Here is a 24,780-nt window from a genome sequence, read left to right on the forward strand (position 1 = left end):
CGAGCGGAGATATGAATGTGTGCGCTTAATTTTACTCATGTTATGATGACTATTAGTGGAAGGATGAGGATTTGATTAAAAATATAATAAATGTTGTGAATTGATTGATGAATGATAAAAGGAAGTGGTCTAGACAAACTCTGGCACCCTTTGAACTATGACCTATAACCCAATTAAGAGGGAGGAAGGAAGGACTGATGAAAACAATATAAGAAGGATGGACGATGCTAGCCTAAGATGACCTAGAGTAGTAAACCCTCCTGAGGAAGGCCAACGCTGATTGGCAGAAACGCGTAGAGGTTTCATTGTTGATTGTCACTTTTGGCTTAGATCGTGGACAATAGGCGAGCCGCGGTAGCGCGCAGCGGCCACCTGTAAGCAGAGGTTCAACGGATCTTTAGTGGTGACGTCACCCAAAACAGCCGAAATACAGACTGCAACCAGCCAGAAGGAAGTGCGCCAAGCGGACTCGTGTGTTTAACATGCGGAAGTGACGTATGCGCACCTCAACTACTTGGCGTGGAGAGCAGCAAGGAGACGGTTCACCATCAGACGGACCCTGGGTTTGCGGTGGTGAGACCTACAGGAAACATAACATCTTGGAGCTTAGCAGATCCATCTTTTTACAGCAGATACACTGCAGAACTGTAAGTGGAAAACTTCTTATCTTAATTGGAGAAACCACGACATAAGAGCTTTTGGAAACAGACGTTTGCCAAAACGGGACACGTTCCCCATGAGGATTTTTTAAACCGGGATTTCTCACACAAAAAAAGAAACCTTTTAATCCCCCTTTATATATATATATATATATATATATATATATATATATATATTTACTCTTTACTCAATTGCTTCTTCCCATTGTGTACACACGCATGAGCAGGGTTGAGGTAGAAGGGCCCTTCTATTTATGAATGTGTATGATTGAATGGGTATGAACAATCTGGATTTTAGTACTAGGTTGCCTGATTATTTTATTGGTTTTTGTGGAAATTTGAAACAAAAGTGATTAAAAATAAAAGGAAATTGAGATACAATTTCGGAGCGCGTGTTAGATTTAATATACAATTTTGGTCTATCGTTGTGAGGGTTTGAGGGATCACTCAACTAGCAACGCAGCTCAATTTTACATAAGAACCTCCAGCGCTTGGTAGTAGTATACAATAGCAGTAGAACACAAGAAAATTACCAACAATAGGAACATAAAACAAAGAAGCAAGCAGGGGGAAGTTCCATAGACTTTAGCGGAAAGATCATTTATCCGGTTCGCGTTCCACAGTTTTTACCCCATAAAGGTTCCTGATATTTTTGACACTTTCGCTGTGTCGTTTTGTTACAGGCCTATACTAGGGGCAGCTATTCCAGGCTGCCTATACTGAGGGCAACTATTCCAGGCTACTGCTGTGGTGTGTTTAGCATGCCCCATTCATTCCTTTCCTTTTTTAGGGGTGTGGGGGTGTCATTTAATACCCAGCACTCTGGTGTCAGATGCCCCTAGGTACGCCACTGGATCTCAGTCCAAGAAGCAATGAGATATTGCAATGAATTTTACTACAGCAGAGCCATTTCGCTTTTATCTGTAGGCTGCACTACTGTTACTAGACAGGTGTGTGGTCCCCAGACAAAGCCATTGTGTTCCGCAGATTACAGAATTTAATAGCCACTATGGCCCCCTTGATACATAAATTAAGTAAACATGGCCTCCCTAGATGCAAGAATGGAACAGTCTTGTTAAAGAATTAAGTATTCAGATGCTTCCAGATAAAACAAATGCATAGTCACGTCTATAAATTAAAGAATTAAGTAGTCAGATACCTTTGGATAGCAAGTAGTCGCATGTCTCCAGATAAAATAATTAACTAGGTGTCATAGACGAAAGAATTAAAGTGGACCTGAACTCAGAACTTCATCTCAGCTCTAAAAGATAAGCAACTGCATAACTTTTAAAAAAACATTTCTTTGTTACAGCAGATACAAATCTTACAATAAATCTGCAGTTTGTCAACCTCCTGCTTTCATGGAAAACAGTGCTATTGTTAACATTCTGAGCTTTCAAATGAGCTTATCTGTTGTCTGCTGACACAGGGGAGAGATCAAATTACAACTTGTGATTAGACACAGAGCAGGGGGAATTAGACAGGCTAAACTATACAAACACATACAGGGTGCACTTCTCTGTTTTCCTTCTGTAATAATTGAAAGTATAGGAAGAGCGCTAAACGCTCAGAAAATCTCTTTGTGGGGCGATTGCGTTCACGTTTTAAAGAATAAATACATTGTATTTATTCTGTTCCGGGTCAAAGAGTTCACTTCCTGACTTGCATCAGGGAGTGAATTAAAAAAAAAGCTCTGGAAAAGCGCTTACAAAAGCACTTTTAACAAAAACAGAACGCCCACTGAAGCGCCGGGAATTGAAAAAAATTTGCTAAAAAAAAAGCAAAAAACGAACGTGAGCGGAACGCAATGTGAATGAGCCCTTAGTGCTGGAAATTTCAAAGGGTCATTATTTCTGTTTAGGCCCATACGCACCTTGCGATTTTTCCAACTAATTTCCTGACGACCAGCGGGGTTGTTTTTGAGCAAACAGCGGTGGTTTCAGCGATCTTTCACATGATCACATGTATGTCACTTAGTGTCGCGAGGCGATAAGCATCAAAGCGGATCGAATCTTTAAGATCCCCGACGACTCAAGTGCAAAGTACCGCGATTGCTTGAAGTCTCATTTGCGTGTGTCGTGTGCCGTAGCGCATACCCACCGACCGGAAGATGGATCGGGGAGCACTCGTCGTTAGGGAGACACCGTTCAATCTATCTTCCTTCACAAGGTGAATATTCAGCTTTTAGAATTCCAGCTCAGCAAGGCAGATTTGTCACAGCTGCGGTTTAGACTTCAGTCTTAAAATAAAGTCTTTAAACTGAAAATAAAAATGAGACTTAGTTCTATTTAACTTTAGTAAAACACATACAGTTGGATCATCTCAGAAGGTTTATTTAGTTTTTTTTTTTTACTTCAGGTTTGCGTTAAACAGCCAAGTTATGGTGGGTTAATGCTATACCAGAATGTTTAACCCCTGCCCGACTGCCTAACGCCAACAAGGCGTCGGGAAGGTGGCTCCCCCAGGATCGCCAAACGTCAATCGGTGTCAAGCCCTGGGGGCGGAGATTAGCGGGGATCTGCTGAGTTATGGTGCTAAACTCCGTAAACAACCTGCCAGCCGCAATTGCTGGGAAAAAAAAAAAAAAGGCCGAAATGACTTGCACAGCGCTACGATCTAGTGCAGCGCTGTATGGGGGACAGGCAGCTTTGTCACTGAGCTGTCCCCTCTAGCAGATCAGAAACAGCTCGCTCTCATAGGCTGATCAATGATCATCTCATCGATGCCGTGCAGTCATTGGCAAAATGAAAGTAAACACATACACGTTACTTACGGTAATGCATGTATGTAGTAAACACTACACATACCTCCCAACATTTTGAGAGGAGAAAGAGGGACACTTAAGCCACACCCCTGACCACGCACCCGCCAAACCCCTAGTCACGCATACCATAAAAATTTCATAAGAAAAATATGTTGTTTTATAATTCAAACCACACTGCTCCTTTCTATGCTGGTTCATTTTACTTCATATTAACATTTTTAAAATAGTAATATATCAATTTAAAGGATGGAATAAAGTTTAGAGTCCATTAAACACATTTTAGTAGAGAAATATATATATTTACATAGAAAGAGGGACTAAGGCCTGGTGCACACCAGAGGAGTTTTTCTGAGCGTTTTGAGTTTTTAAATCTGCTGCTAATGTTATGCTATGTGTCTGCGCACACTGGAGCAATGGGGTTTTGTAAAAAACCCCATAGCATTATATTGGGAAGAACTTTTAGAGGTTTCAAAAGCTCTTCCCAATGTAATGCTATGGTTTTTTTTTTACAAAACCCCATTGCTCTAGTGTGCACAGACACATAGCATAACATTAGCAGCAGATTTAAAAACTCAAAACGCTCAGAAAAACTCCTCTGGTGTGCACCAGGCCAAAGTCCTGAAAGAGGGACAAATGAAGAGGAAAGAGGGACAGAGCTCCCAAAGAGGGACTGTCCCTCCGAAAAAGGGACAGTTGTGAGCTATGACTACACATTAGGAATAAACTGGGGGGGGGGGGGGGGGGGGGGGGGGTCATCTATGGGAGATTCTTGAAAAATCTCCCATAACATTACCTTAGCAAGAGCTTTTCAAATCACAAGCACTTAGAAAAGTACTGCTAGTGGGTCCCTGCCCAGGCCTAATAGTCGAGAAAAAAAAACAAAATAAAACTGTAATTCCTTTTCACCTCACCATGACAAAAGTGCTACTTTTAGGACAGGGTGACCAGTACAGGGATTTGCAGCAGCAACATATCTCTTGTAAATCTCTTGCACAGTTTCAGCTCACCACGTCAGCATCAACCTAAAGGTGCGTACACGCGCACTACTGTAATGAACAACGGGTCCGTCAGACCCTCCCGCTGGGCGGGCGACAGTAGAGCGTGTGTACAGTCTGTCGGCAGACTGATAAGGCTGTTTTTGAACGACCTGCTCAGCTGACTTTTAAAAGGAACCATGATCGCAAACGCCGCTATAAAGGTACTGCTCTGATTGCGCAATCCGCAGTAAACCCGTTGAGATGAATGCTGCCATTCATTTCAGTTTGGGATGTGGTTCATCCCAGTGCCTGGCCCGAACCCTTAGGGCCCTTTCACACCGGGGCGGCACCCCACCGATGGGCAATGAAAGTCTTTGGAGACTTTCATACTACGACGTTACAGCGTGACGCGATGGAAGTGATCTTTTTGCCGCATCCCTGACGCAGGTCCAAAACTACGTTACTTCTTCATCGAGTTGCAGCGATCTGCGTCGGCCCGGAAGTCATGTTAGTCTATGCAACGCAGGGTAATTTAAAAAATACATAGCACATGGAGAAAATGCTGTGCACCTGTCTCTTTAAGCACTTTTATTTAGTCCTTCAGCCAACAACCAACATTTCTGACATGTCTGACATAAGAAAAAAGTAGTGTCAAACCTGGGTTGAAGAAGGTGCGGAGGTGTGTAGGGCAAAGGTGACCAGGGGAATGAGTGGACGGCACTACAGCCGTTTCACGCCAGACCGGCGCTTGTTCGCGTGCGTGTGTCCTTGGCGGCGCACATTGGCGGAAGCGTATTTTTACAATACGCTTCCATGCACTCCCGCATACCCCAAAGCAGAAAGTGGCGGCAAGCGCGCTTCACTTCCTGCTTGGCCCAATGCCAGATGGGGAATAACCGTATAGTAACGCGGTATTCCCCAAAACTCCCTGAAGGCCTGTTTTTTGGTGGTGCGGCGTGGCTGCCACACCACCAGTTCGCAGTGTGAAACCGGCCTTACTGTGCAGACTCATGCACCAATAAGAGAGATAATTTTGGGTACCCAATACCAAGCCATATACTGAATGACTTGCAAAATGATGATCTGAATTAAACCTAAAATCCGTTGTACCTAAAATCCGTTGTACTTCTTTTTACAGTTAGACCAGCATGTTCCTCCTATGAGCAGATGAGGCCTCTTGTGCTGTTATACTGCTCATTTTGGCTCAGCGTCACACATGGGTATTTTGGCAGCGGAAGAGCTGCAGGCTTCTCTCCAGCATGTTCAGCGGCTGTGTACTGGCATACACAGCATTTGTAGACACTCAGGAACATTTTGAAATGAGGAGTCATTTTCCTGAGTCACAGGGAGTTCCAGTGTACAGGATGTACCACAACTATGGTTATGGGAAAGGGGAAACCACACAAAGCAGTCAAGTGCTTACAGCCCTTCTGCAAAACACAGACAGTGCATGAGATTACAACTACTAAACACACTGAACAGCTTTAAGCCTGGGACCCACTAGCAGAGATTTTCTGAGCGATTGTGATTTGAAAAGCTCTTGCTAATCATGTGTGTGATGCCATTTGAGGGATTTGATTTTCTAAAAATCACCCATAGCATTATATTAGCAAGAGCTTTACAGATCACAAGCGCTTAGAAAAGCACTGGTAGTGGGTGCCAGGCCTTACTTTGTGCTGTTAAATCAAATGAATGAGGCTACAATCACACTGACAGGTTGTGTTTGACAATATATATGAAAAAAAAAAACAGAGGAAAATATACAATACTATGAGCATCTAGCAAAAAGAGGCGCAGTGGCCCACCGACTCACAAAGTGAAACTGAGCAGCGGCGAGAGGCCGGAGGATTGTTCTGCCCCAGTGTGGGCACAGGACGTCTACAGGGGGCTGGTGGAAGCCCCAGGTAAGTTAAACTACTTTGTTTTAACCATACAGGTTTCCTTTAAGAAAATCTATCTTTACTCAGGTGAATCATGCCATCCAGCAATTGACCTCACTTCCTTAGTCATGGCCTTGAGGGTCTGGATTCAAAATTTAGAAGAGGCAATAATAGAAAATGGAGAAAGAGCAAATTGCTTTAGCGTTGGATAACTTAAAATTAGCTGCGGACTTCAGCATGTGAGGCAGCTATAGATATACTAAAAGCTTAATCATGTTCTAGTGGTACTTGAGGACAGGGTTGGGAAGCCCTGGCTTAAACTAGAGTTGGGCGAACTGTTAGCGCAACTGCAGCCAAACTGTTCGGCTGCCCAATCTGTCATGTGGCTGTGGCTCTTACTACTTCCGGGTCGCAATGACCCGGAGTAGTACGTCTGCGCTGGCCCGGCGGAGCGCGTCCTAGATCGCGCTCCCGTTGCCGGGCACTCTCTGCGCATGTGTGTGACGTCACTCATGACTTGCCGACTAAGGATACTTTCACACCAAGACGTTGCGTTTTAGGGGACGTTATGGTCGCATAACATGCCCCTAACGAAACGCCTGGTGCTCTTGGATTTGGACATCAGAGTGAGCCGCGTTGTGCAGCTCACTCTGGCGTTCGTGATGCCGTGATGCGTACTCTTGGACACATGCGGCATCACGTGCTCTCGCCAGCCAAACGCCGCACAGAGCGGCGCTCCAGGAAGTAAACACTGCACGTCACACCGTGCAGTCAATATTAATTAGCCAGGTGCCTGGCCGAGGAGGAGGAGGGAAGACCTCCTCCTCCAACACTACTGAGCATGTGCGCACAGTCTAACGCGGCTTAGCCGCGCATAATGCACAGCATGCAGCACTTTCAACTTGCATGCTGCGTTACAATGTAAACATTTGAACAGCCCATTGATTAATCATTGCTGTGAGTTGGGATGCGTTACAGGCTGCACTATGGTGTGCCTGTAACGTCTTACTGTGAAAGCAGCCTTAGGGTCAAAATGAAATTGGATAAAAATGCCTTATCACTTCTTGATATTCCTTATCAAAATTCCTTCCGAATCACTTTTATTAGGAAATAAGATGGACAAGGTCATTAACAGAATTTGGCTTAATACCAATATATTGAAAAACAAAGAAGAATTATTTATTCTACGAACCAGTTGCAGACAGATGCAAGAATTTATAGTCCTGGCTTTAGAAAGTACTGAAAGAGTTCTCAAGCAAATCTTATGGCCCATACTCACGGGCTTCAATTGTTGCCGCAACATGCGGCGCGCGTGTTGCGGCGACAGGTCGCCCGTGAGTATGCAGCGTTGCATGGGCGCGCTTCCCGAACTGTCGCCCGTCGCTAATGTCGCCAGGCGATTGGCGCGGTCAATCGCCTGGCGACAGTCGCTAGTCCGCGTGAGTACGCGGAGTAGCGACAGCAACATAATTGCAAATAGACGGTGCTTCCGGCGGGGGGGGGGGGGGGAGGGACAACAGCGACAGCTTCCGCCGCATCAGTTGCCAGGTCCCTCCGCCGTGTGTATGCGGAGGGACCTGGCGACGAGCTGTCGCCGGCATGTCGCGCACACGCTCCCGTGTGCTAGCGACATGCCAAAAAGTTGCCCGTGAGTATGGGCCATTATGAAGACTCTGAAGTCCTCAGCACAGACTACAGCACAGGCAAAGAAGTCCTTTTCAAAGCTTGTCCATCCAGATTTGTCCAGTTGGAGGAAGACTTCAATCCTATCAAGTCTAGGAGGAGATGACACAGGACAGCTGGGCCCTAAACACCAACAAGAAGATGGTGAAAAGAGAATATTATTGGAGAACGTACAAGGTCTAATTGTCCAAAAAGCAGATCTCATGGAAGAAAGACTACAGGAAGTGTATTCTCCTTTATTCAAAGTGGGGAAAAAAGGGAGGTTACCGCCTAGTATCTCCCAGAAGTTTTAGATGGAGTCACTTCAATCTATCATTGTCACAGTACAATCAAATGATTGGATGCTGTGTGTGTAAATCTGCAGGATGTATATTTTCATCTGCCGTTTCACAACTCATACCGGTAATTCTGTTCCCTGCCTTTCTGACTTTTCACCTCACCCTTCACCTTTTCAAAAGGTTCTATTGGTAGTCATCTCTGTCTCAGTGCACAGGGTAACGCACGCACGCACGCACGCACGCACGCACGCACGCACGCACACACACACACACACACACACACACACTTCAATTCCTAAAAAAAAAAAAAAAAAAAAGAGGAGCAGCCTTACTCCAATAAGAAAGTTGGAATATCTAAGAGCAGAATTCGACAACACTAAATACAGTATCACTTCCCCCAGAAAAGAGATCACTCTCCACTCAAGTCAGCAAGAGCAAACCTACATACTGTATGTTGGGGACATTGTCATCAACCATTCCCATGATCAGATGGAGCAAGTGGCACATAAGGTAACTACAGCAGGAATTTCTAGCTTAGTGGGATCAAGTATCCATGAACCAACCAACCAGAATATCATCAAAGACAAGTTTGTCCCTTCATTGGTGGTTATCCAAGAAAAACCTACAGAATTGCTACTCCATAATACCGTCAAATTGGATCAGTGTTACCACAGATGCAAGCCAGTTAGGATGGGGAGTCCACTGCAAACACCTAGCAGTCCAGGGCAAGTGGATACCTCCCCAAATTGGAGTAGTCTCCAATGTATTGGAAATCTTTGCAGCTTTTATAGCCCTGAAGGCCTTCGCTCTTTTGTTACAGAACAGATCTGATTGTCTATGCTTGGACAATCGTCCTGCTAAGGCTTATCCACAGAAGCAGGGTGGAACAAGGAGCAAAACCCTCATGAAGGAATCTCTCCCTATCATGAAATGGGCAGAGGAAAACTTACTGGAGATTAGAGCAATATATCTACCAGGGAAACACAAAACAGAGGCAGACAAATTGTCCAGATGTTAGCTTCAGAATAATGAATGGATGTTTAACAAAGGATTCTTCCAGGAAATTGTAACCCTTTGGGGTCTCCCTCCAATAGACTTGTTTGTATCAGAAGTGAACAACCAAGAACCCAGGTTATTTTCCAGATAACCCGGACCCTCTTCAGTGGGAATAGATGCATTATCCCTGCAGTGGAGTTTCAGTCCAGTACTGGTCCTTCTCAAAAAATTTGCATATTGTGATAAAGTTCATTATTTTCTGTAATGTACTGATAAACAGACTTTCATATATTTTAGATTCATTACACACAACTGAAGTAGTTCAAGCCTTTTATTGTTTTAATATTGATGATTCCTGGAGTCCTGGACCCTGTTGGTGGTGGCGGAGAAGGCAGGCAAGCGGCCTGCGGGCAGAGGTGCTGTGTGGGGAGCGACTTAGTCTTGGGGCAGGCAGTCACACGGCGTGCAGGCAGAGACGCTGTGTGTGGGGACTGACTTAGTCTTGGAGCGGGCAGTAGCCCTCCGGGATCCATGCCTCATTCATTTTGATAAAGGTGAGGTACTGAACACTTTTGTGACTTAGGCGACTTCTCTTCTCAGTGACAATGCCTCCAGCTGCGCTGAAGGTCCTTTCTGACAGGACGCTTGAGGCAGGCAAGACAGAAGTTGAATGGCAAATTGGGACAGCTCTGGCCACAGGTCAAGCCTGCGCACACAGTAGTCCAATGGTTCATCGCTGCTCACAGTGTCTACATCCACACTTAAGGCCAGGTAGTTGGAAGGGCTAAGGCAAGGCGTTGGACTAAAGAATGTCCGCATGTCCGACATCACCATGAGATCGCTGGAGCGTCCTGTCCTTGCCTGCGTGGACATGGGAGAAGGATTACTGGCAGTGGTACCTTTATTGCGTTGTGCTGTGACATCACCCTTAAACGCACAGTAAAGCATAGTTGTCAGCTTGATCTGCATCCTTTCTGCCTTCAGGCGAGTTGGTAACATGTCCGCCACTTTGTGCCTATACCGAGTGTCTAATAGCGAGGCCACCCAGTACAGCTCATTCCCCTTGAGTTTTTTTTTATACGGGGGGTCCCTCAACAGGCTGGACAGCATGAAAGACGCCATCTGCACAAAGTTGGATCCAGACGTACTATCCATCTCCTCTTGCTCTTCCTCTGTGATGTCAGGTATGTCCTCCTCCTCCCCCCAGCCACGAACAATACCACGGGAACGTTGAGCAGCACAAGCCCTCTGCGACTCCTGCTGCGGTTGTTCTTCTGCCGCCGCCTCCTCCTCCTCCAAAGAAACACCTTTCTCATCATCCGAGTCTGACTCCTCTTCCACACACGACTCTTCCTCCTCTTCCTCCTCCCCCCTCTGTGCTGCCGCAGGTGTTGAGGAAACATCTGGTTCTGAAGAAAATTGATCCCACAACGCTTCCTCCCGTAACTTTTCCTGTTCACGCTCCTCCACAGCTTGATCCACCACTCTACGCACGGCACGCTCCAGGAAGTAAGTGTACAGGATCAAGTCACTGATGGTGCCTTCACTGCGACTCACCAGGTTGGTCACCTCCTCAACGGCCGCATGAGCCTGCATGCATTTCGCATGAGTGTCCAGTTGTTGGGCCAGAACAACCCCATCTCTCCAGACTGTGTCCTTCTGCTGTAGTTGTAGAGGTACTGGGTGATGGCTTTCTCCTGTTCTAACAGGCGAGAGAACATAAGGAGGGTAGAATTCCAGCGTGTCAGGCTATCGCAAATCAGGCGTCTCACCGGCAACTTGTTTCTCTGCTGAATGTCCGCAAAGCGTGCCATGGCCGTGTAAGACCGCCTGAAATGCCCGCACAACTTCCTGGCCTGCTTCAGGATGTCTTCTAAGCCTGGGTACTTTGACACATATCTTTGAATGACTAGATTCAGCACATGTGCCATGCAGGGTACATGTGTCAGCTTTCCCAAATTTAAAGCGGAAATGAGATTGCTGCCGTTGTCACACACCACGTTGCTGATCTCCAGCTGGTGCGGGGGTCAGCCACTGATCCACCTGTTAAGAGCAGCCAGGAGAGCTGCTCCAGTATGACCCTCCGCTTTGAGGCAAGACATGTCTATGGCGGCATGATGCCGTCGTACTTGGCATGCAGCATAGGCCCTGGGGAGCTGGGGCTGTGTAGCTGGAGAGGAGATCGCAGCACCAGTAGAGTTGAACTGCCACTCAGCCAAGGAGGAGGAGGATGACGACAGTGAAGAGGATGTAGCAGGAGAAGAGGAGGTGGCAGGAGGCCTGCCTGCAAGTCGTGGAGGTGTCACAAGTTGGCCCTCTGCACAGCCACGTACTCTCTGCTTGCCATCGGTCATCAGGTTGACCCAATGGGCTGTGTAAGTAATGTAAACAAATACAGGTAGAAGGCTGCGCATCCCTGACCTAATACTATAATTGAATGGTTAATCGCTGTGGCGTACACCGCCCCTCCTGGACTAAAATTGCACGCCCCGCATCCAAACAATGCAATACTGGTTTATGGAGAAAGTTTAGCTTCCATTATATTTTGCATGCAAAATACAATCTACTAGACATCTGCACCAATGTTGAGGTAATTCTCCGAAGCAGATGTCCTACACTATCTAACCTAGGTTAAAAGCATATGTCCTTACTATAGTATTGCATTGTTTGGATGCGGGGCGTGCAATTTTAGTCCAGGAGGGGCGGTGTACGCCACAGCGATTAACCATTCAATTGTAGTATTAGGTCAGGGATGCGCAGCCTTCTACCTGTATTTGTTTCCATAACTTTGTAACTACCAGGTTAGCAGCTCCCATAGTGCTTTCCTGTTTGCATGGTAAGTATTTAATTATGCATATGTTTTGCATCTGTTTAATTGTTGAGTGTGTATTTGAGCTATATAAGTGGTGCACATGAGGCGATAAGTCATTCAAATGCAGCCCATGTGGTGAGCGCTGGCTTTATCCTCTGCTGTGTAAGTAATGTACCTGCCCTGACCGTGCTTGGCAGACCAGGCATCCGTGGTCAGGTGGACCCTTGACCCAACGCTGTGTGCCAGAGATGACACCACTTGCCTCTCAACCTCACGGTACAGTTTGGGTATCGCCTTTTTTAGAGAAATAATTGCGGCCTGGCATCTTCCACTGCATTGTCCCAATGGCCACAAATTTACGGAAGGCCTCAGAGTCCACCAGCTGGTATGGTAACAGCTGGCAAGCTAACAGTTCCTCCAAGCCAGCTGTCAGATTCTGGGCAAGGGGGTGACTGGCAGAAATTGGCTTCTTCCACTCAAAGATTTCCTTCACAGACACCTAGCTGCTGTAGGCAGAGGAGCAGGAACCGATCAAGGTCAGAGGCGGAGTGGAGGAGGGTGGCTGTGAAGGTGCAAGGGAGAAAGCAACTGAAGATGCTGCACCTGAAGGAGGAAGAGGAGAAGGAGGGTGGCTTTTCTTTTGTGTGCTGCTTTTCCTCTGGTGCTCTTCCCATTGCAGTTTGTGCCTTTTCTCCATGTGCCTTCGTAAGGCAGTTGTCCCTACGTGGGTGTTGGCCTTTCCACAGCTCAATTTTTGGAGGCAGAGAGAACAGATGGCATTGCTCTGATCTACGGCAGACACACTAAAAAATGTCCAAACTGCTGAGCCCCGCTGGGGTGTGGGCACTATGGTGGCGTCAGCAGCTGACATTGAAGGGCATGTTGTCTGGCTGTCCATAGGTGGCGATACATGGCGCCGGACGCTGCCACCAGCTGTTTCTGACGACGAGCTCCCCCTGCTTCTTTCAGGAACTCGTCTCCTCCTACTCCTCTCTGACTCCCCCTCTGAACTGTCCCCCTGTTCATCTCCTCTATTGGGAACATACGTGGCATCCGTATCATCGTCATCATCATAATTATCCTGCCCAGCTTCGCTTGCCTCAGACACCTCCAAAACTGCACCAACAGCAGGTACTTCATCATCATCATCCTCCTCCTCACACATTACGTCCATGGTGTTGCCTAACTCAGACATATGAGGTGGTGTAACTTGCTTAGCGCCTTCATCTGGTAACAATAATGGCTGTGCATCAGTGATTTCCCCACCAAATAACTCCTGCAAACTGTCAAATGGATCGGATGTGGTGCTAGTAGTAGCGCTGGTGGCTGCGGAAGATGAGGTGTTCTGTGTTAAATAGTCAACCACGTCCTGACAATCTTGGGAGTTGATTGGACGTGCCTTCTTCTGAGCACTGTACTTTGGTCCACAAAATCACATCAGCACGACCTCGCACAGACCTGCCGGGTGGCCTTCCTCTGAGTCTGCCTCTACCTCTGCCTACCTGTTTTGTCCATATCGGGGGGGATGAAGTGAAAGGTATGCACTGACTTGACTAATACAATGTGCAGTCACACAGGTGCAGTTAACAGGTATGCACGGAGTGGTATATCACACTGCGTACTATCACGTAGATAGGTGGGTGCACTGAGTCTAACAGGTAGGTATATGCAGTGATGGGTATTACAAATGTGCACCTGTCACACACACATAATGTGAACAGGTACAGTGACTATGGTATTAACTATCACACTGCGTGCGCTCACATAGGTAGGTTGGTGCACTGAAGTGAACAACAGGTAGGTATATACAGTGATGGGTATTACAATGTGCACCTGTACCACACAGGCAGGTACTGGACAGGCACAGTGACACTGCGTGTGTGTCACGGGCCTGAACGGAGAAACAGGGTTTGACCACAGTTTGCAGCATACAGACACTGGAACCAGGAATTAAGGTGCAAAAATAATGTTTTATTGCGAATGCAATAGTGCAAGCATACATACAAGCGTGAATGCAAATATCATACCACATATGCACAGCACACAATATATATACAAATAACCCGGGAAGCAGTGACAAAATATATATATAACACCTAACTATCTAACTATCTATTTACAAACGGTGTGCACGAGATATATATGTACAAGCAATTATATACAATAACGCGGTATCAAAAAGGAGCAGGCAAAGACAGGTCAAAACACATATCAGGGTCAGCAGCGGTAATTCAGATATATCGAGGTACAAAGGAATGAGCAGAGGCAAAGTCAGGACTAGCAAGGTTCAGCAACAGGAAATCAGATCAAGGAACAGGTTACAAGGAACAGGTTACAAGGAACAGGACTCAGATACAGGAGTGACCAGGAACTCAGACCTACAGACATAGACGTTCTGGCAATGACTTGCAGGAAGAGGCAGACTTATATAGTCCAAGTGATCAGCAACCACAGGATGCAGCTGGTGGTGAACAGTTTTAATGAGAGCTCCCATGAAGCCATCCAGAGGCCAAACAGGGAACTGCAAGTCTTTGTGAAAGCAGTAACAGGCCACCTGCTGGTGGATGGTGGAGGTTCAGGATGAGGCAAAGTCCTTAGAGCCCTCTGCTGGTGGAGCAATGAATGTCCAGGGAGGTCCAAGTTACTACCACCAACAGGCAGCAGGAAATGGCATGAGACAGTTCGTGACATAGCCCCCCCCCCCTTAAGGAGCGGCCTCAGGACGCTCCACCATGACCTTACAAACCCACCACCAGGGTCCCAGGATACGGCAGGCAAAACAAATTTAAATAGGGTTCGTAGTGGATACCACGGCTGGGTGATCAGGGAAGTAAACAAAAAATTAAAATTTGCAACTGTGTTTTTAGAAAACAGGAACGCATCATGAAGATCACCAGGCAGGGAAACAGGTTGGATGAAAAACTGTATAGCATCAGGCAAGACCCAGAAAAAAGCAAAAAGTACTGAAAACAGCAAATGCCAGACCTGGGCGGGCAGGGAGGGAAACAATGCCAACCAAAATATGACCAGAATTCTTTGAAAAGCAAGCAATGTTGGAAACTGGACCTCAGGAAGCTGGAACACCCACCGGAAACCATCAAGCAGTGAAACAGGAAACTGGCAGGCATCATCAGGCTTGGTAGAAGACAGGACAGGATCAGGCTTAACAGGAGATTGGCAGACATCAGGCAGGACAGGAGACTGGACAGGATCATCAGGCTTGGCAGGAAACTGGGGAGGATCATCAGGCTGAGCAGGAGGCTGGAAAGAATCATCAGACTGAGCAGGAAACTGGACAGGATCACCAGGCTGAGCAGGAGGCTGGACGGGAAACTGGCAGGTACCAACAGGCTTGGCAGGAGACTGGCAGATATCAGGCTGAGCAGGAAACTGGACAGGATCAGGCTGAACAGGAGACTGAAGATTCAACAATTTTACTTCCTACATAGGTAGTATTAAAATATAACTTTTAATATTTTCCTCTAAAATAGAGCAATGTACAATAGACTGACTGTCAATATATATAATATTTTCTCATTTTACTTAAACACGGGGTAATTAGTGAGTCATATCAGAGAAAATCTCCTCCCCTTGAGTCTAGTATAAATTGTAGTAATTACAAATACCCCCCACCATTTGTAATTACTACAATTTATACTAGACTCAAGGGGAGGAGATTTTCTCTGATATGACTCACTAATTACCCCGAGTTTAAGTAAAATGAGAAAATATTATATATATTGACAGTCAGTCTATTGTACATTGCTCTATTTTAGAGGAAAATATTAAAAGTTATATTTTAATACTACCTATGTAGGAAGTAAAATTGTTGAATCTAATTGTTGCTCAGGTTTTGTGTTATATGAACAGGAGACTGGACAGGATCATCAGGCTTGACAACAGGTTGGCAGGTTTCAGGCAGAGCAGGAAACTGGCAGACATCAGGCAGGACAGGAGCATCAGGCTGAGCAGCAGCAGAAGTCTGTGGAGGCTGGGCAGCAGCAGAAGTCTGTGGAGGCTGGGCAGCAGCAGAAGTCTGTGGAGGCTGGGCAGCAGCAGAAGTCTGTGGAGGCTGGGCAGCAGCAGAAGTCTGTGGAGGCTGGGCAGCAGCAGAAATCTGTGGAGGCTGGGCAGCAGCAGAAATCTGTGGAGGCTGGGCAGCAGCAGAAATCTGTGGAGGCTGGGCAGCAGCAGAAATCTGTGGAGGCTGGGCAGCAGCAGAAATCTGTGGAGGCTGGGCAGCAGCAGAAATCTGTGGAGGCTGGGCAGCAGCAGAAATCTGTGGAGGCTGGGCAGCAGCAGAAATCTGTGGAGGCTGGGCAGCAGCAGAAATCTGTGGAGGCTGGGCAGCAGCAGAAATCTGTGACGGCTGGGCAGCAGATTGCATAACATCAGGTGAAACAGAAGGCAGGAAAACTTCGGACAGGTTAACAGGTTGGGAAGCTTCAGACAGGGCAACAGGCTCAGTGATTTCAGGCAGGGCAACAGACTGTATAACTTCATGGATCTGGACCTTTGGCTTAGCATTTGGCTGGGCCGTTGGCTGAGCGCATGGCTGAACCGTTGGCTGAGCACTTGACTGGACCTTTGGCTGAGACCCTGATACAGTTTGTGTGAGCTGGCACTGAGACTGTGTGGACAAGATACTAGGTTCTGTAGGCTGTATGCAGGTTTCTGTATCTTGAGGCAAAGTCTCTACCAGCAGAGGGCGAGATTCTGCAGACTGAGGGCTACATTCTGCAGGCTGGGTGCAGGTTTCTGCAGACTGGATGCAAACTTTTGCAAATTGGATCAAAGTCTCTGCAGGCTGGAAGTGAGGTTCTGCAGACTGAGGCAAAGTCCCTGCAGGCTGGAGGCAATATTCTGCAGACTGGGAACAAGGTTCTGCAGACTGGATGCAAAGCTCTGCAGACTGCGAGCAGGATTCTGCAGGTTGATTTGAAGTCTCTGCAGACTGGAGGCAAGGCTCTGCAGATGAAGACAGAGTCTCTGCAGGCTGGAAGCAATATTCTGCAGACTGGGAACAGGGATCTGCAGACTGGATGCAAAGTTCTGCAGACTGTGAGCAGGATTCTGCAGGTTGATTTGAAGTCTCTGCAGACTGGAGGCAAGGCTCTGCAGATGAAGATAGAGTCTCTGCAGGCTGGAAGCAATATTCTGCAGACTGGGAACAGGGATCTGCAGACTGGATGCAAAGTTCTGCAGACTGTGAGCAGGATTCTGCAAGCTCTGCAGACTGAGCAGGATTCTGCAAGCTGTTTTGAAGTCTCTGTAGGTTGGAAATGAGGTTTTGCAGACCGAGCACAAGGCTCTGGAGACGGAGGCAAAGTCTCTGCAGGCTGGAGGCAAGGCTTTGTAGACAAACAAACGGCGGGACTGGATTCTGGAGCATACAAAGTCTGCAAGAGTTGTGAGAGGAAGGCAAGAGTCTGTATAACAAGTGTCACAGGAACATTAACTGGAGGCTGCACCAGACAGGAGTTGGATGGAGGCTGCACAGGAGGCGAGATGACTGGAGGCTGCACAGGAGGCGAGATGACTGGAGGCTGCACAGAAGGTGAGATGACTGGAGTAATGGAAGCTGTAGGAAAGTATTTGCGTCTGGTTTTGGTGACCACTCTGGAAACTGGAACAGCAGGTTCTCTTGATATAACTGGATACTGCCAGGACCAAGGTGTGGATCTGATAGCGGATTGTAATGTTGCTGATTTTACAGGTTTTTTTAACTATTGCAGGTTCTGAGTTCTGGACACAAGAAGAGATACATGGAGAATGAGCAGAAGGAGGAGAGTGGAAACAGGAAGAAAGGATTTCACGCCAGGCAGTAATCAACATAGAAGCAAATTCACGCTTGCAGAGCTTATGCAGCATCAATGACTCAGTTGCACGAACACAGGCAGACACATACAATGCCCCCTTCTCAAAGTAAGATTCTTAAAACCCTTGTTTGTCTCTCTTTAAATAACCATATAAGTGATCAATCTGATCAGAGTTAAAAATGAAATCAAATTGTTTTGTAATGGGTGATTGGCATTTAAGCTGTTTAGTGGCTGTGGGCTGAGGATTCTGAATGTGACAGTCATTCGGAGGGTTAACTGAAGAATTTATAACTTGCAGGACTTCTAAATAGGCAGCAATTAAGGCAGAAGCGGATTCATACTTGCAAAGCCTATGCGCAATCAATGTCTCAGTTGCACGTATACAGGCAGACACAAAACCTTCACTTTTGTCACAGTAATACTTAATAAATCCTTCTCTATCCTTTCTCAGAAAATCAAACAAATCATCAATCAGTTCAGAGTCAAAAATAAAATTAAATTCTTCTTTGCTGGGAGACTGACTTTGCAGCTGTTTAACTGCAGTGGACTGGGAGTGAGTGGCATTCAGAGGGTTAACAGGAGGTGTGCATAATGACAAGATTTCTGAATATGCATTGATCAAAGCATGGGCTGACTCAGGCTTACATTTTCTGTCAGACAATAGACTCTCAACCGCACATTTACATCCAGAAACAAATGCAAAGCTTTGCTTAATGTAAAAGTCAAAAAATGCTTTTCTGTCTGTCTTCAAATAACTATAGTACATGTTAACTTGTTCAGAAGTAAAATCAACCCGGACAGGACTTATAACAGGTAAGGCAGGAGCTGTGGAACCTGCAGAGATAATTTTCTGCCATGCATTTAGCAGAAGGGAAGCTTTCCCATACTTGCATATTCCCTGAGTGATCAGGGACTGGAGGGAATCTATGCAAGCCTGCACGGTCTGTTTACCTTTGTTTGAGTAATGATCAAGAAAATATTCCCTGTCATCCTCAAACAAGTTAATCAGAGCTTCTATGGCATAATTGTCAAAAGGTGGATCATAATCACTGACTACACCTTGGTCAGAATCAGGTTGCATGCAAACATTTGTCATTTTGGGGTATGCAAGATCATTCCAGATCCTGGCTAAATTTTCAATATCTTGTGTACGAACTACTCCTAATTTGACATAACTATATGTCTGGCTAATCATCTGCTGCAATTCAACTTTAGAGAAATCAGCAAAATATGCACGACACTCAGCTTCATCCTCATCAGCAAGCAATGCATAATAATCAATTTGTTGCAGATCCATTTTTGGACAGAACAGCCAGGTATCAGTGTGCAGTATAGCTGCAGTGGTCAGTGTATATAGGGCCAGAACGTACTGTCAGGGGCCTGAACGGAGAAACAGGGTTTGACCACAGTTTGCAGCATACAGACACTGGAACCAGGAATTAAGGTGCAAAAATAATGTTTTATTGCGAATGCAATAGTGCAAGCATACATACAAGCGTGAATGCAAATATCATACCACATATGCACAGCACACAATATATATACACAAATAACCCGGGAAGCAGTGACAAAATATATATAACACCTAACTATCTAACTATCTATTTACAAACGGTGTGCACGAGATATATATGTACAAGCAATTATATACAATAACGCGGTATCAAAAAGGAGCAGGCAAAGACAGGTCAAAACACATATCAGGGTCAGCAGCGGTAATTCAGATATATCGAGGTACAAAGGAATGAGCAGAGGCAAAGTCAGGACTAGCAAGGTTCAGCAACAGGAAATCAGATCAAGGAACAGGTTACAAAGGAACAGGTTACAAAGGAACAGGTTACAAAGGAACAGGTTACAAAGGAACAGGTTACAAAGGAACAGGTTACAAAGGAACAGGTTACAAAGGAACAGGTTACAAAGGAACAGGTTACAAAGGAACAGGACTCAGATACAGGAGTGCCCAGGAACTCAGACCTACAGACATAGACGTTCTGGCAATGACTTGCAGGAAAAGGCAGACTTATATAGTCCAAGTGATCAGCAACCACAGGATGCAGCTGGTGGTGAACAGTTTTAATGAGAGCTCCCATGAAGCCATCCAGAGGCCAAACAGGGAACTGCAAGTCTTTGTGAAAGCAGTAACAGGCCACCTGCTGGTGGATGGTGGAGGTTCAGGATGAGGCAAAGTCCTTAGAGCCCTCTGCTGGTGGAGCAATGAATGTCCAGGGCAGTCCAAGTTACTACCACCAACAGGCAGCAGGAAATGGCATGAGACAGTTCGTGACAGTGTGCTCACATAGGTAGGTGAGTACACTGAAGTGAACAACAGGTAGTAGGTATATGCAGTGATGGGTATTACAATGTGCACCTGGCACAGTAGTAATTATACCACCAAGGGGCCAAAGGCCAGCTGCGACTGACTGACAGGGCTGTATATAATGCAAGTGGCCGCAAAAAAATAAAAATAAAAATAAAAATAGATCACAAGAACAAGATTAGCACTTAAAAGAGCGGTTGAGGGATCAGCCAGGAGCAAGCTAACAAGCCTACAAGAGCCTAACTATGCTTTCCCTATGAGAGTCTGCCACAGCTATCCCTTCTCTATTTATTGAAGGCACATGAGTGAGTCCAATGCCTGACGCTGCCTGCCTTTTATAAGGGGGGGGGGGAGAGGGCTCCAGGAAGGAGTGTAGCCTAATTGGCTATAATGTGCCTGCTGACTGTGATGTAGAGGGTCAAAGTTGACCCTCATGATGCACTATGGGGGCGAACCGAACTTCAGGAAAAGTTTGCGGTTCTCCGCAATCGCGAACCCCGGAAGTTCGCCTGGAACCGTTCACAGGTGAACCGTTCGGCCCATCTCTACTAGGGTTATACAGGTGGCAGCCATTAGCAATTCCTCCTTTGCCGGACACCACCTACTCTACCAGTTTGCCGGATTCTGTCCCGGCAATATGAAAGGAATAAATGTGAAATATTTTATAATGGTCATCATGCAGCTGAAAAAAGGCTGCTATTTATTATTATACTTTAGAAAATAGATTTTATTCCTGAAATCTTGTATTTTTATTTGGGTCCACTTTAAGTCTAAATTTCTTGTGGCCATAACATCAGGTGGAAGAGTAACAGAGGTGCAAGCTTTAGTGTGTAAAGAACCCTTTGTAATGTTCTTTCCAGACAGAGTGGTGTTGAGTCCTGACTTGGAATTTCTGCCAAAAGTGGTGTCTAAAGAACACCTTAACCAGGAATGTACATTACCTGTATTTCCTGATGACAGTGATACAACATCTTTACACTCGTAGGATGTAGGAAGAACTTTGAAACAGAACCTGTTACTGAACGTTTCAGGTCTTCAGATACTGTTCAGATCTCCAAGAATGGGTTCATCAGTCTCAGCCAGGACTATTGCCAATTTAATTGGACCATTACAAAATGGATCCAGCTCTATTAACTATTGTTGATATTGGCAAAGAAGTCTCAGTCTATAAATAGAGGCGCTTGGTGTATTTTTGATCTGTCGATGTTATATGCTCCTACCTTATAGCCTGATGAAGCAGGGTCATGCCTGTGAAACACATTGCACAATACTCTGGATTGTGTAAATAAAGAAAATTTTCTTGACTGTCAAAATCAACAGTTCTCTGTGTCTGCTTGGAAGATTGCTTGGAGGAGGCAAGTCCACCACTGCCTCCTCTATATATTTATTTTAAGTATTTTAGTCCTTTTTTTTCTTTTGATACCTCTGTTTGCTTTGTACAATCAGTCTATAAATAATGTATTTTGCAAGTAGCCACCCTTGTCATGTATTGTTTCTAGATAAGTCCCTGGAAGTATGCCGACATTGAGGCACCAAACAGGAAAATTGATACCATACTTACCTTGTAATTTTCCTGTTCTGCTGAAACTCCATGTCGGTATAGAACACACCGCATTGTTACATTAGAATTGAGTACTATTTACTTAGAATGAGGTTCTGGTCGGTTTACTCTAATTTATAACATTTTTAGGGATTTTTAGTGTTAGAGGGGCAGAGCTAGCCCAGGATATACTGCATGGTAGACCCGCAATACGACTGTAGAAAAAAAAATGAACACAACTTCTGGTGCATGTCCGGGAGTCACAGGGTAACGCACTGCAGGTTCTGCATTAGTCCTGTGGTGTCTGAAACACTTCCGCCACTTCGCAGTCAGTGTGTCATGCCTCATTGACTTTAATATCCGCTGTGACAAGCTGCGTAGGGGGAGAGAACCGTGACGTGGTAAGTATAAAAGGGGCCACAAAGTGATCGATTAGAAACATTTAAAACAACTGTTTTGATGCTAAATAGAGAAACTGTAAAATGAGGTGGCCACACACCATACAATTTTTTAAATAGCTGTTAAATTTAAGAATTGTAATACATTTTTCCAACTGATTTTAACATTTCAAAAATATGACCAATGTACCACACACCTATGTTCAATTTATCCCCAATTAAGATAAAACTGATAAAAAATGGAAACTCTGAGAAAATTGCTAGGGTGTGTATATTAATAAATTGACAATCTGATACACACCATACAATCTTTAAAAAAATTGGAGAAATATCTGGCATTACGGATCAATATAAATTTAAAAAAGCGGGAAATCCGGACAGATTTTGCAGTCGGGAGATACGATCGTTTTTATCGAATTTTTGTAAAATCAGATCATTTTATTATATCGTACAGGAAGCAGAATTCCTGTGGACACCACCGGAGCTTCCCTGATCAAAAACGCTTGGCTAATGTATTGTAATGGGATGGTGCACACTGGCGGTTTGAGGTTTTTGACAAGCCGCAAACGCGCCTCCTGCTGCACGTTTGCGGTTTTCGGAAGCGTTTCGTCCTCAATGTAAAGTATAGGAAAAACGCAAACCGCTCTGAAAAACGCTACTTCAGAGCGGTTTGCCAGGCGTTTTTGTTACAGAAGGAGTTCAGTAACAGCTTTTACTGTAACAATATGTGTAATCTGCTACACAAAAACGCACCCAAAACCGCTAGGTATGTTTAGAAAACCTCTCTACACATGCCTAGAATCGCTCTGAAATCAGCTCCCAAAACCTCTAGCATATTGCGGATATGCTAGCGGTTTTGGTGTGCACTGGGCCTAACTTCTCATCTCTATGCTGGATCCTACCGCAAAGAGCAGTGCAACATCACACGTGTTTGCAAATGCAGTCCATCAAACCTGCTACCCAACATTTTTTGTACCGCTTAGTGCAAAACAAAAAGTTTTGGAGAAAAATCCCTGTATGTCTAATGAGGCCTTAAAAACCGATTGGACGTTATTGTTTGAAAATAGCGGCAAATTCCATGCAGATTTAATCAAGATGAGTATAAATACAGAGGGGCTGCAGCACACAACAGGAAATCAGTGACAGGGGCTCTTGGTTACGCTTTAACGCACTTAAGCTCACCAACTGCGCCAAAGTGTCCCCAATCTGGTGAGTCCTACTCTACCATGCAAAATGCCAGTTTTTATAAGAAGTCTAGTGGGAACTAATTCAAAAACCCAAGAGTCAACTAAATGGGAGAAAAGGAAATTAAAAACACTTCACCTTTAACCAGTTCGGCCTATCTGGACGAGCTTCCTCGTCCAGGTAGGCACTGCTGCTCCCGCCGCATGGTGCGCGCGATCGGGCGCGCTTCCGCGCGCGCACCCGCCGCCCGCTGCTAGCCCCCCGATCAGTGAATGGGAATATAAGTCCCATTCACCGATCTAACTTCCACGCAGAAATACCGACGCTTTCTATCCAGAAAGCGCGGTATTTCTGCCCCCAGGAAACTTCTGCTTTTTGGTTCCTGGATACGAGATCGTTCGCATCCAGGACTTTTTTCAATGTGGCCAAATAGTAAACTGCACCCACATACATTTTTATTTAAACAATTATATTATTTAACATTTAAAATTAGCAGTTTCCCTCCCACACCAAAAATTACCCACATACATTTTTTATTAAAAATTTTTTTAACATAAATACAATAAAAATAAAATAAAAAAAAACATAAATAGTTACCCAAGGGTCTAAACTTTTTAAATATGCATGTCAAGAGAGTATGTTAATATATTATTTAAAATTATAAGCTTATAAATAGTGATGGACGCAAATTGAAAAAAATGCACCTTTATTTCTAAATGAAATATCGGCATCATAAATTGTGATAGGGACATCGTTTAAAATGGTGTAATAACCGGGACAGATGGGCAAATAAAATACATGGGTTTTAATTACGGTAGCGTATATTAATTTCAAACTATAATGGCCAAAAACTGAGAAATAATGAATTTTTTTCATTTCTTTCTTAATCTTCCTGTTAACCCCCCTGGCGGTATAATTCCCTCGGCTGCGCAGCCGCGGGAGGTTTTTTTTTTTTTTTTTTGTTTTTTTTTAGCATGTAGCTAGCCTAGCACTAGCTACATGCTTCCCCCCTTCCCGCGGCATCCGCCCGTCCCCTCCGATCGCCGCCGGCGCCGCTTGCCCATTCTGAACGCGATTTCCTTGAGGCTGCATTTCCACTTGTGCGGTGCGAATCGCTGCGGTAAAAATTCGCATGCGAATTTTCATTATGGATGACGATGTGTGCGAATTTAACCATGGCAGTGCTGGTGTGCTTTTCCATTGTTTCTATGCGAATTCGCATGAAAATTTGCATGAAAATTCGCATACAAAACCCTCATGCGAATTTCCTATTAAACACATTGTATGCGATTCGCATAGCGGTATGCGAATTCTGATGGCTCTGCCATGCGAATTTTTTCTGCACAGAAAAACGCAAAGGAATCCTGACAAGTGGAAACAGTCCCATTGACTTGTATTGCTATGCGAATTTGTATGCGAAAACCGCATGCGAATTTGCGATAGTGGAAATGAGCCCTGAGGGCTTCCCCCGT

The 24,780-nt window shown here is 45.3% G+C and overlaps 1 long non-coding RNA gene across 2 annotated transcripts in view; it reads right to left on the reverse strand.

Moving 5' to 3' along the window:
* The window catches only part of LOC137541247 (uncharacterized), a 227,202-nt gene that overhangs the window by 187,070 nt on the left and 15,352 nt on the right, over window positions 1–24,780 (reverse strand). The gene's annotated exons all lie outside the window — the stretch shown is intronic.

Source organism: Hyperolius riggenbachi, chromosome 12 (assembly GCF_040937935.1).
Source record: "Hyperolius riggenbachi isolate aHypRig1 chromosome 12, aHypRig1.pri, whole genome shotgun sequence".
Lineage (NCBI taxonomy): Eukaryota > Metazoa > Chordata > Amphibia > Anura > Hyperoliidae > Hyperolius > Hyperolius riggenbachi.